The sequence below is a fragment of the Arvicola amphibius genome, chromosome X (genome assembly GCF_903992535.2).
Source record: "Arvicola amphibius chromosome X, mArvAmp1.2, whole genome shotgun sequence".
Lineage (NCBI taxonomy): Eukaryota > Metazoa > Chordata > Mammalia > Rodentia > Cricetidae > Arvicola > Arvicola amphibius.
The window spans coordinates 96,393,874-96,402,297 of NC_052065.1; positions in this window are offsets into that span (position 1 = coordinate 96,393,874).

Below are 8,424 nucleotides of genomic sequence, written 5' to 3' on the forward strand. Positions count from 1 at the left end.
TGGCTTTCTTAACCTGAAAACTATTTGGGCTGTACCAAGCTCTGCTCACAGGGGGAGGTGCCTCACAGAAACTTCAGGAGCTTTTGCCCCGCCCAGCACTCAGAAACTGATCCTGAGTCACAAGGAAAATCTGGAAGGCGTCCCTGCCAGATGTGCAGATGGGATGCCCACTCCAGATCCACCCACCAGCAAATTGGAAAACCCAGAAAGCCACATTTGAAAGGCCTTTCTGTTTCAAGGAGAAATTGGACTTTCAGGAAATGGGTTTGATAGGTTTCTAACTCCTCTGTCCCAGGGGGAGAAAACTGCAGACATGGACATTACTCGAGAGAGGACATGGAGAACAAAAATGTTCAAATGTTGGCAAAGTTATAGTGAGCTAGGGTGCAGACGTGGTCCTAATAGGCACTTCTCTGATTGCAATGAGGACTTAGGCACCAAATGGAAATGAAAGGGCACCTAATAGCATGCAGGGACATAATGGTCACTTTGTGAAAGAGCAAGTAACATTTGGCCAAGAGCAGAGAGACGGGAGGTGAACAGAGTTTGATTCCATGGCAGCTGCTAGAAGTCCGGTTTCTAGCAACAGTACAGTGTCGAGATGCTGCCAAACGGTGCTGGGTAAAAAGCAAAGCAAGTAACTGTTTACTGTGAAAGGCCAATCAAGAAGTGTTAGCGGCATGCTCAGCCCCTGGAACATAACTATGTTGACTCCCACTTGAGGCCCTGATCCCCCTTTCCTGAGATTTATATTGAGACACAGTTTAAAAGATATGATGCTTATGATTTTTGTTCTCAATTTCATGTTCACAAAATTTAAACATCATATCATTCAACAGCTTTCATGCTCAGTGTGCTGTTTACCATTGCACCAAAAATTAATACCCTTTCTCTCTCTACCCCTTTGCTAATCCTTATTTTGCTTAGTTGAAGATCTAAGAAATGGAGAGAGAGGGCTTGAGGGAAGGAGAGGGTGGAGCAAAAAAGAGAGGGAGAGGAAATATGCTTTCCCTGCTCACTGGCCCCAAACCAATATTTTTTTCATGAAACAGAGCTGAACATTTCTATAACTAAATCTCTGAAATTTATCCTTTGTCATGTTCCTCTGTGTCTTTGTATGCAAGATAAAAAATCAATATAGAGGGGGCAATACAAAATACCAGAGCCCAGGAGAATTAGGCATTTAAATATTGTCACCCAATTTGGCTCAAGAGTGAGCTATTTCTTAAACAACTCTGATGTATGTAGGATTTTGGCATTGAAATCAAAAGAGGATGTTTGGTCTGGGCTTATCTTCAGCCATCATTTCAATGTCCATAATTTTCAAATAACTAGGAAATCATAAAATCTGAACATTAGCATGAAAAGATATCTATCCTCTTGCTCAGTGCAGAAATAGCCTCCAGGTAATCTGGACAACTCAGCCCCATGCAAAGCTGTTTATTCTATATTTGGCCATTCCCTAATTGTTAAATCATTGTCCTTAGATTAAACAAACTTTGGAACCATGCAAACTATTTCTAATTCCTCTTTTACCCAGCAGCCATTTAGAAGCTCTAGCAATCCATCCCTGCTCAGGGAACCATCCTTAAGTCTTCTATATCATGCATCAGAAGATATGGTCTCTAGGTCTTTTTCTGTGCTTGCTGTCTTTTAGGCATAAAACTGGTCTGTGTGGAGTTAGTATTTTAATTAAAACCCTCTGCGATTTCTTGCATGAACTCTGTGTGCTTCATTGTGTATTTGTACAATTGACTATATATTTAACTTCCACGGTGAGCTAGTCAATCTCCTTGTGTATTTCAATCCATACCTGTTCCCAAACATTTCTTTCATTATTACACCCTTAAATGAGTATTTGAGGAAGTTGGTACCATATTCTCTACCAGAGGTGTACTCTACAAATATGTGTTCATTCATGTATCTCTGTATTCTATACCTATAAAAGAGAACACATTTTCTACACTAGTAAGTTTTTATTAGCACATCTAATGAATGCATCAAATGAGACAATGTATAGGGTAAACTAAGTGCCACCTTAGAGTCCCCTTATCATCAGCAATCACTTTTAACAAGCTTGTTCAAACTTGAAACAATCCATGCAAGCTTTAGATATTATCCAGGCTCCCATTTCCATCTTTATAACTATGTAAAAGACCTTCCGAATAATCCTGCTGAAATGCAGATACCCGAAGACATGGTGTTCCTATTATCTTCCCATTGTAGATACCGTTTCAGAAGGGAAATGGGCTTAGTTAGGCATGACTTGCTTTTGTGAGCTCATGCTTATCTCTAGTTATTTCTTCTCTCTCTAAGGCTCACAAAAGACCTGCTTAATAGTGCGTTCTATACTTTTGCCAAGGACCAATGCCATGCTCACTGGTCTCGTGTTTCCAAGATTTATGTTTACCCCACCACTACCCACCTTCATAAAAAATAAGCTATGTGCTTCTTTGCTCCTTATACCTCTTCCCTTGGCCACAGTTTCTCAAAGTCTATTAAGAGGGTCGCTATGACTACATCTGTAAATTCTCAGGAGCTTCAGGTGTAATTGTCTGGGTCTGGAAACTTAAATTCATTGAAGGCAGCCACAGACTCTCTTATTATCTCCTCATCTATCTTGGACTTTAATTCTCTTTCCAGTTCAAAGATCATGCTCCTTGGTAGAAAGAATAAGTAACTTACCCACATCATACACCTAGTTAATTGACAGAGCTGGGATTTAAATTGACCTTCTGCTATTTGACTCTGCAGCCTGGATCTTCACCACAGTGCTGTGCAATTTTCAAGTACCAAATAATTAGTATGGTCTATGACAGCTAGGGGTTTCAAAGTGGGAGAGCTCTTCTAGCAAGAGTATATAAGGCAGGCTTTGTAAAACAGGTAGAATTTTAACTGAATTTTAAACAATGAGTACAATTCCAGTAGGAAGGGAGAAGTAATGTATATATGTGTCAGTAGGGATAGTAGAGGAGATTGAGGATAGACCTCTGGGAAAAGGACGTGATAACAAAAAATAAAGAATCTTGGATCTGCTTCACAGACTACTTGGCTTATCTCTAGTAACACTGACATAACAAACGGTCAAGAGACAGTCTGGATGTTCCTGTTTTCCCTTACAAACTATTAATTCAAGTTCTGATGAATGCTAGTTATACACCTTAAGGTGAGACACAGCTTCTCTGATATATGGTTTTCTGCTCTACAAAATGGGAATAAAAGCAGACCTATTTTGGAGCATCAGTGTGAGAATTAAATGAGTTATCTAACTCATATATTGTGCTTAGAACCGAGACTCAAAAATTATCTCGCTATCATTACTAAAGTGATTCATTTATTCATTCAATTGTTAATGGAAGCCGCTTGTTATTTCCCAGCTACTTAGCCCCAAAATAATCACACAGACACTGTATTAGTCAAATCACTCCTTGGACCATTAGCTCTAGCTTCTTATTGGTCAAGTCTTACATATTAATTTAACCCATCTCAATTGATCTGTGTATCACCACATGACTGTGACTTACAGGATAAAGTTCTGGCATCTGCCTCCAGCAGGGCTACATGGCTTCTCTCTCACTCTGCCTTCTTTCTCCCAGCATTCTGTTTAGTTTTACCAGCCTAGCTCTGTTCCCCTATAGCTCTGCTATAGGCCCAAAGCAGTTTATTCAGCAATGGTATTCACAGCATACAGAGGGAATGCCACATCACCTCCCCTTTTCTGTTTAAATAAAAAGGGAGATTTTAACTTTAACATAGTAAAATTACATATAACAAAACAAGTATTAATAAAAAAATAAGTTACAATATTTATATCTACTTTGTTTTATCATAATTAAGGAAAACTATAACTATAAATTATTCAACTTTGTTAAAGACTCCAGAAGGATATAATATTGCTTAAGTAAACAGGGAGTGCATTGTAAGCAACTTCCCAAACTCTAGAATTAACAGAGACATCTCACTACATGGATAGTCACCAAAAGTTCTTTTCTACTGTTGGGACATCCATCTTCAGCCTACAGGCCCATAGTATCCAGCAGACTTTTCCATGAAGCAGGAAATTTCAAAGACAGCTCTGCCTGTATTGGCAGTTTGTCAGTTACTTTCTTCTGTGCCCCGCAGAATGTCTTGCAGACTCTTTCATGAAGCAGGAACTCTGAAGGACGATCTCACCTTTAGGCAAGTTCAGCAGTCTTTTCTCTGTGGGTACAGCATGTCCAGTCAAGCAGTGCAGGCAATAGCAGTTTCTTGCCCAAATGGCTAATCAACTTCATAAGGAGCCTCTTGATGCTTATCTTCTTCTTGAAGTAGCTTGGTGCTGCCAGGAGAAGATGTGTCTCATGTCATTGAAAGTCCTAAGTTATTAAAACATTTAAATGTGATATTTTGAAGGTCTCTTAAAGATTTGAAGAATACCTAGGTGACTGAATTATATATCTAGAAACGCAGATTAACATGACTACACACTTGACTATTATAGATGACTCTCTTTTAACCTATATTTTATAATTATACATTATATCTGTAAATAAACTATACAAACACAATACCTTAATCAGGAACAGAAATATGCATACAAATAAATTGACCTTAAATTTGTATCAATAAACCAAGATCCATTACCAATGCAATTCTCTATAGTACATCCCCCTTTAAATATAAACAATGTTTGGGATTATGGACATAGTTCTTCTCCAAACTGCTTCCTACTGTTTATTGGGCAAAGTAATTTTTTGAGGGGTGTTCAAGGTGACTTTTCAGGGGGTCTTGGTCCATCAAATGACATTAGTCTAGAATTAATCCACAGGTTCTAATCTTCTGTGGAAACCAAAGAAGAACCTCTTTTCCAAAGCAACATATCCTTAGACCCAAATTTTGAAATCAAGATACCTTTACAATATATATGTTAGTTACTTACCTCCTTCACAGTCAAAAAATTAAAAGACAACACAATAATATACATAATCCATAGTTTTGTGTATTTTCCATCTTTACATAGCTTATTATTATTTATTTCTTTAATATATGACTTCTGTATAGTCTGTCTCTTTAAAGACTTTGGTTTTTTTAAGCCATTTACTTCTTTTCCAACCCTCTATACTCTTTTCTTCTTTCTCCTAAGCCTACGTCCATTTATCTAACACTGTGACCCCTTTAGAGTTATTTTTATCTGAAATTGTCTTTATTGCATATTTATAGTTATTTTCTGACCAGAAGTGCTTCTTAAAATACTAAGCACTTCTTAAAAACTTAAGCTGTGCCATTACTAGGGCATATACAACTTGCCTGCTTGTTATGCCCAGTCTAACATGGTGGAGGAGGTCCATTCACTGCCTCTGAGCCATGCACACTGCTCCAATTCCAAGCATGGTATGTTGAGCCATTAAGCAGTTTGTAACACACTGCTTACAAATCCCATTTAAATGCTCAGCCTCCCGAAAGAGCCAGAAGTTGCGCTGGCAGCATGGCCCAGAAAGCCAGCATTTCAAAACAGTGTGGCTTTTTTACTGCTATGGCTGAACCAGGAAAACCTCTCTTAAAGGAGCCATGCCTCTGCTTGCTTTTAGCAAACAGAGACCACCCAAGAAAATGCCACTACCAAACCATGCTTAACTCTGTCCTTTTGTGTCTAGAATTCCTTTTCAAATTCTCTCAGGTTTTAAGTGTATTTTAGTTTGCCCCATGTTGGGCACCAAACTGTTGAAGGAGGCCACTTGTTAGTTCCTGGCCCATAAAAACTTTATTGATTAAATCATTGCTTGGCCCATTAGCTCTAGCTTCTTATTGGCTAACTCTTACATATTAATTTAACTCATTTATATTAATCTGTGTATGGCCACATGGTTGTGGTTTACTGGCTAAAGTTCTGGCATCTATCTCTAGCAGGGCTACATGGCTTCTCTCTTAGCCTTTGTCCTTTCTCCCAGCATTCCATTTAGTTTTACTAGCCTATCTATGATTCCGTATAGCTCTGCTATAGACCCAAAGCAGTTCCTTTCTTAACCAATGATATTCACAGTATACAGAGGGGAACCTTACATGTTACCATTATTTGTCAGATGCCATGCTAAGTACACTTATGTAATATTAAAAATCAAGACACATGATTTCAACCATCAGTGAACAAAAGGTTTATTGTTTTTAGCCTGCATTTCTGTTCTATTGTTTAGATCAAGTGGGAACATTTTCATTGTCTTAAACTGACTTTCCTTTGGCATGTTCATTGATATCACTCTTTTTCAGCTCACATTTGGAGAGTCCTGTTGGTGAGATTTTATGAGTGTAGCTTATGTTATTACTAAGAGACATGATCTCACCACAAACTCCCTGATCTTCTAGTTCTTACAATATTTTTGCCCTCTCTTCTTCAACATTCCCTGAGCCTTAGGTGCAGGAATGTTTTGTAGATGTATCCATTAGGATGTAAAGTGCTCCACAACTTTACATTTTGATTGGTTGTGGATTTCTGTAGTGGTCTCTGTCTGTTGCAAAGAACAGTTTCCTTGATGAGGGGTAAAGACTACTATTACCTGTAGGTATAAGAAATAAAATTTATAGATTGTTCTTTTTTCTTTTATTTTATTTTTGTTAAAAATTTCTATCTCCTCCCCTCCTCCTACTTTCCTCCCCTCCCCTCCACCCATACCCCCACTCCCTCCCTCTCCAGGCCAAAGAGTAGTCAGGGTTCCCTACACTATGGGAAGTCCAAGGTCCTCCCAACTCCCCCCAGGTCCAGGAAGGTGAGCATCCAAACTGACAAGGCTCACACAGAGCCCGTGCATGCCGTAGAATCAAAGCCCATCGCCATTGTCCTTAGTTTAGTAAATTAGAGGTTGTAGGCTTTCCTCCAACCATGACTTCACTAGCACTGAATAGTTAGCCAGGTTTCAAGTACCAGGTACAGTTTCCCTTTTTTTCCTTTTCTTTTTTTTTTTAACAGAGAAGAGCACAGGAGGCCTCAAGCCTACACAAAAATATATAGGCAACTGAGAAAAGCTTGAAGTTGGTGACAAGGGACAATTGATTGTCCAGTGTCAAACGGTCAGAACTGAAAATGTATATACATACAAGTAATGTTATGTGAACTGAACACATTATATTTAGGAATATATATGTATATACTAATACACTCATGCATGCAATAACAATTAGTGAAAAAAGATACCATGAATTAAAAGAGAGCAGGGAGGGTTATATGGGAGGATTTGAAGGAGGAAAGGGAGAAATGTTGTAATTATATTATAATCTCACAAATTAAATAAAATAATAGCAAAATATAATAAATTTTTAAAATTCTGACTTTCCTTATCTTTACTTGTTTTTGAAAATTTTATTCATGCATACTGTCTTCAAATTATTTCTATTATGCCCTGTTACCCATTCAACTCTTCTCTCAATTTCAAAGTCTCTCCATTATTAACTATTGGGTGCATGTATGTATACAACTTGATAAGTCCACTTTGCTTTGTTCATATATGCAAGTGTTTAGTACTATAAGATAACCTGTCAAGGGGCTTATCCCTAGAAGAGACTGAATATCTTTCTCTTAGCAGCTATTAACTCCATGTAGTTTTTCAACTAGGTGTGGTGCATTGTGATATTATTTACACCCATGTGCAATGTCAACTGGTATTATTATTTTACATTTCTTATTTAGGAAACTATATTGCTAAGACTTCATCAGTGCAATTCTATATCTTATATAGAATACATTGCCTTAGTATTGGTTTCCTTGTCCTATGGCTCTTAAAATCATTATGCTCTCTCTCTTCTGTGATGTTTCCTGAACATTGGGCATGGTCATTGTGCTATAGATATATCAAGTAGGGCTGGACACCCCACAGTTGTGGTGTCACAGTTGTGAATTTCTGTAATGGTTTCCATCTGATGCCAAAGGAAGTGACTTTGATGTGTAGGTGAGAGCTACACTTATTTGTAGCTGTAAAGATAGGTATTTAGAATTCAGCTAGGAAGTATATTATTTTAGAAAAATGGCTGTAATAGGTTCTTCTCTATGTTCCTTGACCTCATCAGCCATTGAAAATTGGTTAGATTTACATTATTAGTCACAAATTATCTCTTATTAGATAGGCCTTAAGCCCAGTTAGAAGACTGTTGGTTACTTCTAAGATATAAGTGGTGTGGGACAATTTTATTCTGTCAATTAGATTTTAAATAAACACTGATTGGTCAGTAGCAAGCAGGAAGTATAGGCAGGACAACCAGAGAGGAATTAGAGGTGGGTCAAGGAGAACAAGAGAATTCTGAGAAGAAGGAAACCCATTCCTCTGCAGTTGTGGGCCCGCCACAGAATAAGCAAGATGTGACTGCCTTGCTGAAAAAGGTACTGAGCCATGTGGCTAGCATATACAAGAAAAATAGGCTAATATAAGTTATAAGAGTTAATAAGAAGACTGAGCTAAT